General features: G+C 43.8%; 1 long non-coding RNA gene across 1 annotated transcript in view; it reads left to right on the top strand.

Moving 5' to 3' along the window:
• LOC117285021 overlaps positions 1–9,760 on the top strand; it is a 26,542-nt gene extending 16,782 nt beyond the window's left edge. Inside the window, exons 2-3 of the long non-coding RNA XR_004516027.1 lie at positions 7,370–7,515; positions 8,089–9,760. This is a non-coding gene — a long non-coding RNA (uncharacterized LOC117285021). The remainder of the gene's footprint in view (positions 1–7,369; positions 7,516–8,088) is intronic.
• The last annotated feature ends 2,217 nt before the right edge of the window (positions 9,761–11,977 follow it).

The raw sequence follows: 11,977 nt of genomic DNA on the forward strand, positions 1-11,977 counted from the left end.
CCCCCGCGCGGGCCCCCCCCCCCCCCGCCCAAATAGGTCACACATTTCATCTTCAGATGCCTGGAGGATTGGACAAGTGAGTCTTGACTTCTCCACTCGGTCAGCAATGAGCCTTAGCCACCAAGTGCCTGAGCCATGCAGCCCTCTGAAGAATCCATCATCTCAGCGTTCGTACGTCTTAGACAGCATTTCATTTTTTCCATGCTTCCCCTGTGAAATGCTGTCTTCCTTCTTTAGGATGGACCTTCCTGCACAGCAGAGTATTTTACCACATGTGAACTTGAGCTGCCTCCCTGCTCAAGGCAGACCCACACTCAGGCTAGCGTGTTGTCTTGTTTCTCTGAGCTCAGGTCTAGCATGCAGGTGTACAGAATCGCATTGAACTGCCTCAATACAGTAGCCCTACAGGAAAGGCTTTCTCAAGCCACACAGTGTGTTATGAAAGAGCCAAGATGTTGGCTCCAGGAAGATGCACTGAATAAATGATTCCCTCAGGTGAGAAGTTGGATGCTCAGGCTGCACTGCAGAAGCCTGGTGGACGAGCTCTGGATTTCCTTCTGTGGAGCTTACCCTGCACAAGCACATGCAGGTGGTGAGTATCTGTGAGCCTCGGTGTCTCTGGAACTGGGGCAAATGATCGCTTGGGACTTTGGAGCAGGGCCTTCTTTCAGCACATTTCAGGTCTGACTTCCTCATTTTGCAGTAGGAGGAATGGTGCAGTGACTTCCTCATGGTCACAGACCCACCGCCCATGGTGACCCCTACACCTCACTACACAGAGAACAAGTAAAGGCAGGCTGGGTCCACAGGGCAAAGCATGTGCAACTGCAAATTGTTAGGGTCTCCTCTGCAGTGATTTTGAGGTTAGGGTCTGAGAGCTCGGGAATTGTTAAAGTGGAACTGATAAATAACAGGAGGAAAGACCACAATTCAAATCCTTTCTTGTTACCCCCTGGGGCAGACATGAATAAGGCCACTCATGCCACCCTCACCTGAAGTGGTTCACAGCCTGCTTGTTATCAGTCCCACCTCCCTACACTATCCAGTAACAGTTTAATAAGATTAATGGGTAATCAGCTGACAGGAGGCAGGTGATGTCAGAAGGGGGACAATGGGGCCTCCTCATTGCCTGCTTCATAATATTTCCGGGTGCCATCCAGACCTCAAAATTGTCCTTGGTGCCAACATCATGTGACAGAAGGCATTTAGATTAGAAGTCTGATTCCACTGCGCATTACACTCACCCTAGGATTTGAGGCACAAGTTAAACCCAGCTTCAGCTACAGGAAACTAATATTCACTGTAAGCTGGGGGGCAGCAGGACCTGTCTGTCTGTTCATGCTTAGTGCACATTCAACATTTAGTGCATGCTGGACACTGTAAGTCTTCAATAACTCTTTGTGGGATGGACAAAAAGCTTCTGAGATACACCCTGAATTCAACTGAGAATTGAAGTGGGACTGGGTAAAAGGGAGGATAAGGAAAAAAAGAGACTCACTAATCAAAAAGCAGAGAAAATGTTAACCGATGACAGCAAGGAAAAGTGAAGTCCACCTTACAAAAGCATTTCTGCCAAGGAGAACCATATTCTGTCTGGAAAGGGGAGAATTTGAAGACCATATGTGAGGAAATGGTGCGGCAGTTCAGAGTCCATGATGCAAAACCGCATGCAAGGCCAGGACTCAGAGAGAAAAGTTGATCCCAATGGGGTTAGGGACAAACCTTTACTAAATGACACGTTCAGCCCTGCCGTAGTCATTTTAGGATTTCTTCAGCGATCTTGGAAGACAACTATTAACATCCATTTACAGCTGAGGAAACCAAAGCACAAAGAAAACAATCCATATGTCCATATGCACTACCCTGAAAAAAATTCCTTAACTTCAGATTCACATAACTTCAGATCACATCTGAATCTCAGACTTTTCCCACTAAGCACATACAAATATAATTGTTACTGCAAGTAACTGTAGATAAACTAGAGAAAAACTTCAAGAACAGGAAGTGAGAAAATTATTCAGTGTTAATGAAAACAGGAAAGAGAATTGATATCCAATTTTGAAGTCTAGGTCAAGAAAATGCCTTAATTGACTATTTATATAATTTTTTTTCATACAGTTTAGAGAAGGATACAGTGATCACCAGGAACTGTCATGAATCCCACAAGAAGAAGAAGAAGAAGTGATGTTAAATTCACCCCTTTCCTTTCTAATAGGCTTGCTGGACCTAGTAAAACCTTGAGTGTCACTGATGGTCTTCTAGTCAATTTCAACAGGCAATGTGGAAGATTCACTCAGAATATTTTGGAAGAAAAATTTGAGACACGAAGACTGAAAGAAAGTAAATTTCAATTGCTACACATTGATTGAAGAAAGGGATAAATGTGTACCTCTCTACCATCTGTACAGTCAAGTACCATCTATACTCAGCCTTCCTTGTGAATGTGTAAGAATTGTTTGAGATGCAAATTAACTTTTGGAAGGTGTGATGGTGAGAGTGGGAACAGATCCTTGGATAGGATCAAGGGATCAAGACTTTGGTCCAAGGAGAACAGGTGTAAGGGGAATGGACTCCGTTGTTAAAACAGGTGGTTCTGAGACAAGGACCCCCTCAGGGTCCTACAAGGACCTTCCCTGGGGGCAGCAGACTCGGTGGTGACAGGCACTACAAGACGCGGAGGTGGGCCTACTGCATGGTGGAACACAACTGCAATAGCAAGGGAGGACACAAGCGCTGATGGACAGTCAGTGAGGCATGGTCCCCAAGGACATCCCCACTTACTGAAGGACAGCAGCCTCCAAGCTCTAAAAGAGGAGCACTGAGCTGCCAGCAGGCTGTGGGAACGCACATGTCGGGGGAGGGGGGCGGGTCGAGGAACTTGGCAGGGGAGTGGGAGCCCAGCAGGAGTGGTACTCAAGCTAGGAGGAGGAGAGCGTATGAGAAGAATTTGTTAGTCATTTCCAAATAGCCAGGAGGCTTTTGTGCGGAGAAGAATTCATTTGCTTCTTTATTTTAATAACATAAATGTTTACTTGTCCTGTCTTTCTTCCAAAACATTTTGAAATTACTAAACAATATTCCAAATTGATAGGTGTAAGTTCAGAAATCAGAACTAAGGAAAATGGTGCCCACTATTAGTAATCTGCTGGGCTGCAGAGCAGTGTACCACCTTGCCAGGGCAGGTGGTGGCCTCCCCTCCCTGGGAGTTTGCAAGGCAAGGTGGCCAGAAGGGACTTGAATACACACAGGTGTACACACTTGCAGAGGCTTTAGAGAGCTGATTCTGTTGGCCTGAAAGGACATCTTCCAGTGCAATTTCAGTACACATTTATTTAAATTTGATAATTCTCATATGTGTATATATGTATATTATATGTTTTCTTCTCTAAGCATTTTTTTCATGACAAACACAATATACACACTTCTAACAAAGCTCCTGGCTCTAGCCCAAGTCTGTTGGGGTAAGGCTACCTTTTGAAAATACAGCTGCTCAGATCATCTTTCTGCAATACACAGTGAGTATAAGTCTGTTAAACGCTTTGCAGAGGTCTTGGGAAGAAGCCTCAAAACAGGCTGAACAGGAAATGCACAGCCGCGCCTTTGAGGCTGCAGTCGCCTGCTCTCTGGGCCACTCGTCTCCGCCACTGGAGCTCCTGTTAGTCCCATTCCCCACTGTCTCTGCACAGACTTGACCGCCCTGAGCTACTCCTCAGCCCCAGGAGGAGGGAGGGCACCCTAAGAGATGAGATGACATGACGGACACCACCAGTAGCGGCATTTTACATCTCAGCAAAAGAATTCAGGCTCGAGGAAAAGGAAGGAGGAATGAAACTTGGCCCCTTGCTACCCACCTAGTCTGGAACAGATCAAACAGATTTGAAGTTACAGCCATCGGACTTGCCCTGTAGTCTTTAAAGTCATGGCCGGAATACGGACTTTGCTGTTTCCCCCAGCATCACATTTGCAAACTCAGGAAAAGAGATGGCCTTCCATGGGGCAGCCTTCCCTGGCCTGCCCTGCACGTTAGCATTTCTTTCCATTAGCTGCTGTACACGCCGCTGTGCTGTCATTCACCCTATCCCATCTGTCCTCTGGAGGCAAAGTAGCAGAACGTGTGGCACAGGCTCCCAGCTCACATCCCAGCTCTGTTATGTCTCAGCCTGTGGCACAGGCAGTGCACCCACTGGCACAGCTGGCAAGATCAGAGCCTGCTTCCAGATGCACACAAGGCCCCAAGAGAAGCTAGCGACTATGATGATGATGGCACAGTGAGCTCTGGGCCTGACCTGCTGGAGGTCAAGTTCCTGGTTTATTCCAGTGCTCCATGGTCAGCCTCGCCATCTTAGCCTTTCTGGCTGTAAAGTGGGGACCATCACAGTCTCCATCTGAAGGGTTGCTGTGAGGGGGATGCAGAGAAAGCATCTTACCTCACAACACTCAGGAGAATTGCACACAGGGATCTGAGCTTTCCAGAGTGGTCACTCATGCAGCTCTGCTCTCTAAGCACCACACCGGGGCTGGTGCCTAATAAAGACCCTGAACCTACAGACCTGACTCTTTCGCTAACAATCCCCCTCACTCTTCCTTCCCCAAATGCATACACACACACACACACACACACACACACACACACATACACACACACCATGCAAGCATAAACCCTCACACACAATATGCACCAAGCACACACATGTAAACATGACACAGATACAGCACCACTGTACCATACCCCACCCCATACAGGCAAGTGCACAAACACCATGCTCTTATATACAGCACAAACCTCAGGCACACTCATACATATTTCACATACATATTAAATCTATGTATACATACAAAATGTATATATGCAACAAATACACACACACACACACACACACACACTCTCAGCTGTTCTGCTAAGCTGAGGGACAGGTGATTCAGCTTCCAGAACCTGTTGCCACAAGCCGGAGGCTTCCCATCAGCTGAGACCACCTCCCTGGAAAGGCATGCAGGGTGAGTTCTACATTTGCATTTTGGCCAAGGAAAAGGGTGTGGAGTTACACTTTTCCCCCTCTTCAGATTGCTAAATAACACATGCACTCAGGCCCAAAACCCATGTCTCCAAACAGAGGCGTAGGTGAGGCCAGCTATTCTTTCCAATTTCCCACAGGGCCCTGACAGGTGCCAGTCACAGTTCAGGAGTGTTTCCTCCCAAGTAGTAAGCAGACAGAAGAGGGAGCACCTCTACCTGTGTTCAAGAAGCACAGGGTGCCCAGCTGGAGGTGCACGGGGGTGGGGTGGGGGAGGTTTTCCTGGTAGTGGGTTTGAAACATTGCTAGATGTTGTGAACTCCTGGATTCCTGCTCTTCATGCTTATCAGTAGGCACAAACCTCAGAGTTCCTTTAGCAGCCGATCTGAGGTGAGCTTATAAATACACTTTTAATAAAGTCAACCTAATGGTTCTGGTGCAGTGGGGGAGGAGGACAATGCATGAAGAAACACTGGAATATCATATCTCATAGGTGAGAAACTTGATAATGAAATACTTCCTGGTAGTCAGCCACAAGACTGAGAGGAACCCTTCGCCCTTCTTGCTTTGAGCCCAGGCTGTGAAACATATTAGACATGTCCATTGATTCTTTTTGCCTTTAGATTGCCAAACATTTCAGAGTCAGGAGACACTGAATGTCTGGGAGGCAGCCAGCCCTTCTGTGGTCACCATCACTTTCTCTCTTAGAGAGTCAGTTTCCCCAGCGCAGGGCCTTTCTTGGGCATGAAGTCCACTGCTTATCACTACTTCCCAACCGACCTAAGTAATTCAGGTGCACAGCCCTCAGGGAGGAGGAGGAAATGAGATTTCTTAGCCAAATCCTTCTGTGCTTTGCCCTCCTCAGCAGTCAAGCTGCTTCTCCAAAATCATCTGCCCCACTCCTTCGCAGACTTCCTCATCACACAAACCAGCTCTCAGGAAACTCCAGCCCACAGGGCAGGCCTGGTCTGCTATCTGTTGTAAATAAAGTTTTATGGGAAAACAGCCATGCACATTTGTTTGTACATTATCTGTGACTAGTTTTGTGCAAAAAAAAAAAAAAATGACTGAGTTGCAATACAGACCATATGGGCTGAAAATCCTAAAATATTTTTATCTGGTCTTCTACAGAAAATCTCCATCATTCCTTGGGTTAGATTGTCACATGGGGGCAATCTCTGGGCCCATGCAGCATAAGCCGCAAACCGAACTTGAGCAGAGGAAGTTCCACACAGTGACTTAATGTATCCCATTCTGCCCCTCGCCAGCCCATGGGGTACCCTTTCTTGGGAGGTCACAGCCACCTCTTAAAGCTGACCTTGCTAAACTGTCTTGGTCATTGCAGGGGCTTAAGTAGTGTGCTAGGGGAAGTTGTGTTCAGTGCATTGCTGTTTTACTTCATGGGTCTTGCCATAGTCTACTGTGTAAAAGTGTAGTTTAAACTTGATAAGCACCACCAGGCATCTTCTTCCTTCTTCACCCTTACCTACTATTAAATGTGTTTAGTTTGACCCATGTTTGCATGCCTATCTTTCCTTTCAGGCTCCAGCATCTTGATGAAAGCAAGCCTGAAAGGGTCGGGCCCAGCGCTAAGGGAATTTTCCAGATGCAGATTCTTCTCCACTCATGCCTGTGTTGTTGCCTAGCAACAACTTGAGAGGGGCCAGAAAGATTCCAGAAGCTCAAGGACTTAGCATAAAGTGGCCTGTGAGCCATTGTTGATGAAGGATCCTTGCATTACGCCCTTCACTGCACCTCTCCACTTCACACACACTTGTACATTCACATACCCTTTGGCCACTCAAAGAACTTCATGGTAGAAAGGAATTTGGCATATAAACCCTTTACCACGAATTTTTGCTGAAGACAAAAACAAAGGATGACAAGAGACCGTCATCACGATGTGTGCTCCTGTAGGAGATGTAATTTCAAGAAGACTGTCCCAATGCTTAAATTCATGAGGTTTGCAATTAAAGCACCTGGGCTTAATAAATATCACTGTCTCCTCTATAGAGCTGTTGTATGGATCAAATAAAAACTTTTATTCATGGTGGGTGGTGCTTTATGAAGACTTTATTGCAATTAATGACGATGTTATTATTTCCAGAAACAATTAAGTTACTACAATTAAATTCTTATAAGATATGAAAAGTCAGAAGAGAATTTGGAAAGTGGTAAATCAGTTGATGTCCCTACTTAATGGCTTCTTGTCATTAAGGCCCTTTATTCTGTAAGTTGTAGTTCACCCTCTGACTTTGGCCACAAAATATTCGTTGCTTTGGTCACCAAGATGCTAATAAACACACCATAGAAGAGGCTTGGAAAGTTCTCAAATATCCTTGCTTCCCCTCTTGCAGGACTGGGTTTACTTGGGAGTGGAGTTCTGCAAACTACATAGGACCACGTCTGAATCATCCTGCTGGAGGAGGAAAGACCAGGCAGAGCTGAGTTATCAGTCAAGGTTATCCTGGATCACTGCATCCTTGAACATGCAAGATAAAAGGTCAGTCAAGATCAGCAGAGCTGTTTACAAATGCATGTGGTTCCAGTCTGATCAGCCAGGCTCAGTTCGGATCAGATCTTCCCGAGCAATCTGTAACTGCATGGGAAATAATACAAGGCTGATACTAAAGCCAAGGACATATGGAATGATTTGTTGTACAGCAATATGTAACTGACTGTTTAAAAAAGCATACACTATTCAGAGCTGGTAGATGATTAGTCCATGAGAGGATATTAAATTTACAATGTTCTAGGGCAATCAGGTGTATTCTATACAACTGCACCACTATACAAATGGTGGTGGTTTGGAAGCTCAGAGAAGAAAATTATGTTCAAATTAGCAGTTGCTTCCTTTGTCAATCAACATAGCAGCCCAGGTCAGGGAAATGGCTGATTACTAAACAAAACAACTGCTAACAATTTAAATTGAGACAGTATTGTGATGTATCCTCGTTGCTTATAGAACAGAGTCACCTAGAAAGGGCACAGCTAACTCTGGCTAAAAATAGTTCAACTAAAGTTACAACTTTGGCAGGAAAGTATTCACCAAATAAGTGGCTTTCTTTTTCTATAGACATCAGTGACTTCCCGAATGCCTGTGTCAGCTTGTTGGTGACAAGAGATGCTGAATGAGACACTATTATGGCTTAAAGTATTACAGGAGACAAAATTAGTTCACAAAGATTGAACGGAAAAGCAGAAAGAGAAGACCACAAGTGAGAAGGAAGCTGTCACCAGTTTTGATGCTGTCTTTGTAGACAACTCCCCACTGAGTGACAGAACTGATGAGCTCCGCACTCCCTAGGAAGAACCCAAGTGTTCCAGGCAATGAAAAATCAAAGCAACTGAAGAGCTGCAAATGCTCTCCAGCCATCAGCCTGCAGCACAGTTGTGAGGTGCAGATTATTATGCAAGCTGGTAGGCAAAACATGATGAGGAATTGGAGTTAACTTTGGGGATGTGCAGGTGTTTGCCATTCATTCATTTACTCATGCAAGTCTGTTGTAAGATGGATCAAGAGCCACAAGTGTGATATCAAATTCGCACTCACGCAGCCAGCCATTCATCCATTCACTTAAGATATTTATTGAGATAATGCACTGCACACTAGAAAAACAAACATGAAAAAGAACATGATCCCTGTGTTCCAGAAAAAATAGGGTAGATGAAAGAGACATAGAGGGAAGCTAGCACTTACAATAATGGGAGCCATCAGAAAGGAGCTGGGGGGGGTACTGCTTTTTCCTGTCAAATTCTGCATGCATGGAGAAGCACAAGGGAGATATGTGAGCAGCAACACATCAGCTCAGGAGAAAAATGAGATTGGAGGATGTGATATCAGTTCTGCCACCCAGAAGCCTACTTGCAACACATCAGCCAAAACATACTCTCCCAGCCTCTGCACAGTGGGACAGCCAGATCCACCCCACAGCCACAGGGACAAGCTCTTACATCTGGTAGAGGGCAGAGCAGAACACCTATCTCTTGCAGATGGTCAAGGCTGGAAAGAGGCTAGAAAGAAGAAAGAGAAGAAGTAGCCAAGGTAAACTCAGTCAGCCCCTTCTCCCAGTCCATGCATTGATGCCTTACTCTCCCTCCTGTGAGGAGGAGCGGAGGAGGGATAGAGAGGCTGGGTGCAGTAATCATCCATTCCTGCCTTATTACAGGAATAGAAAGCTACACTGTGTGAAGACTTTTTCCCTAAAGTTTTGGTGTAGCACAGAAGAAAGCCCTGCCTGATCTAGACCTGAGGATAAACGCAGGTTTCACTTAGGAGGTCACACGTACTAATGGCTGAAGAAGAGCAGCACAGGAAAGAAAACAGAGTGTTATTAGCTTTCATAAAGGAAATTAACCAAGAATTGGTTTACAAACAGGTAGCATCTAAAGGAGATGAGGACTAGTAGGTGTATTGCAACAAGCAGAAAGGCTTGGCAAACTCATTGAAGAGAGGAAAGGCTATTACTTGCCATATCGTGATAAGAAGGCCTACAGGCAAGACTTTGGCACACATAGGCAAAGGCAAGGACTTTCTTAGCAGAACCCCAAGTGCACAAGAGATAACATCAACAATCAATAAATTGGATTGTTTCAAATTAAAAAAAGCTTCTGCATAGCAAAGGAAGCAACCAACAGAGTGAAGTGACAAATTATCTTTTCCATGGGTGTCCCAGCCAGAGGACTAAGAGCTAGAATAAATAAAAAATGAAAAATATTAGATTTCAGAAGAAAAAGACACAATTAAAAAATGGGCAACAGAAATAAAGAGACACTTCTCAGAGGAAGAGGTACAGATAGTCAATTAATAAATGCAAAATAGTTTAACATCTCTGGCCATTAGGAAAATAGAAATTAAACCAACAGTGAAATTCTATCTTAATCTATAAAGAATGGTTATCATCAAGAAGTCAAATAATAACAAATGCTGACGTGGCTTCTGGGAAATACAAACCCTTCCACATTGTTAGTAGGAATGTAAAGTAGTACAACCCTGATGGAAATCAGTATGGAAATTCCTCAAAAAAAACTAAAACTAGAAATTATATTTCCCTTCCAGCTATCTTTCTGAAAGACTTAAAGACATTATATTACAGTGATATATGTGCACCAACATTTATAGCAACATTATTCATGACAGTTAAATCTTGGAAATTTGTCTATTTGTTTATGAACAGATAAATGGAAAAAGAAAATATGGTATCACACACATAAAGAAAATGTGGCATTATATACAACTAAGTAATAGTAGGCCATAAAAAAGGGTAAATTTGAGTCATTCCCAAGAAAATGGTTGCACCTTGAGACCATAACAGTAAGTGAAATAAATCAGGCTCACAAGCCTAAGTATTGTCTGGTTTATCTCATTTATGAGAAACCCAATGTCTTCATTGCTTTTCTCATTGATGAGACAAAATACTCAACACCCAAAGTTAAAGGAGGAAAGGATTATTTCAGCTCATGGTTTATAGAGGTTTTAGTGCATAGTTCCCTGGTTCCAAGTCAGGGTGTCACGGCAGAGAGGCATCTCAGAGGAGAAACAGTCCATGGCAAGTATGCAAGAGACAGAAAAGCAGCAAACAGCAGCAGCCTACCTCTCTCTTCTATCCCTTTTAGGCTAACCACCTTTCAGATGGTGCCACTCACAGCTAGGATGGGCCTTTCCATTATGCACATCCAAAGCTATGTTAAACTGATCAGTAGACTAATTTGTAATCACACACCATTAATCCTAGCATCTCACACCCTAGACATGGCCACCTCTGAAAGATCTGACCTATGACCCCATGAGGCTTTAGGGGGACATCTAAATACAAGTTGTAATACCTGAATGTAAACAAAGAGCAAAATAAAAGGTAGGTAGTAGAAAATTTGAAGATAGATCTTTTGCAAAAGGAAAAGGGATCAAGAGACAGAGAGGGGAGTGAAAGACGGGGAAGGGAATGATAAAATAATTAAGATGTGTAAAGTACATACAGCAACTGCCCGTGAAGAATGTAATCATTAGTACTGCTAATTTGTACTGATATAAATAAAACAGCATGAAGACCAAGTTCATCAAATCTATGGAGAATGTGCGAGAGCACAGGGAAGATAAGTCGTCTACAGCTAGTTATGAAAGCATCTGGGATACCAGGCTGCTAAAATGGACTATGAACCCATTCCCTCTGTCTAGGACAGTAAGAGTGAGGAGGTCCTCATATGAGACCAAGAATGAAGGATAGATTAACAGAGATGATGAGGCCTCATGGAGATCAAGAAGGGCATTCTAAGAGAATCAGCAAGGACTGTATTGGTGAATGAAGAACCCTACATGATAGGAAGGTTGTTCAGGAAAGGGTGTTTTGAGAAGAAGAGCTACTGAAAAAATTCACTTCTCTGAATGCCTAGTTTAAGAAACCAGCCTTCCCCTAAGGAAATATGAATCAGACAGTTAGGAAATGAGGCAAAAAAAGAATGAAGTGTTGAGTGTAGATTTATAGATTATGACTAAATTCTGAATGTTAGTGAAATTACACAAGCACACAAAGTAATGAAGAGGAGAGGAAAGAAGGAAGGAGGGAACTGACATTGTGTAAACATCTCATTTGCAGCAATATGAAAACTCTTCAAAAAATAGAAGATGTAGCTAGCATGGCAGTTTTTCAAAGCATAGTGTAACTGAAGTGATAGACATTTTCCTTTTTGTTTTATATTTTAGATACATTTTCTTGAAAGACTATATTACACTTGGTGCATCCTCAATTTTAATTCTTACTTCCTTTATTTTGACTTCTAACCTGCAAAGTGGGAAGGAAAATGGTCACTAGCATTCAGTGACTGAAAATCTGAATATTTGAGAATGAAAATAATATTTGTGGATACCCATCAATTGATTTCACCTTAATGGGGCCAGGGATTTAGCTCAGTGGTTCTGCTGCCTGCCTCGAAAGCACAAGGTCCTGAATTTGATTCCTGGTACAAAA

This window comes from Fukomys damarensis, unplaced genomic scaffold (genome assembly GCF_012274545.1).
Source record: "Fukomys damarensis isolate Sample0158 unplaced genomic scaffold, DMR_v1.0_HiC HiC_scaffold_5, whole genome shotgun sequence".
In the NCBI taxonomy this organism is placed as follows: domain Eukaryota; kingdom Metazoa; phylum Chordata; class Mammalia; order Rodentia; family Bathyergidae; genus Fukomys; species Fukomys damarensis.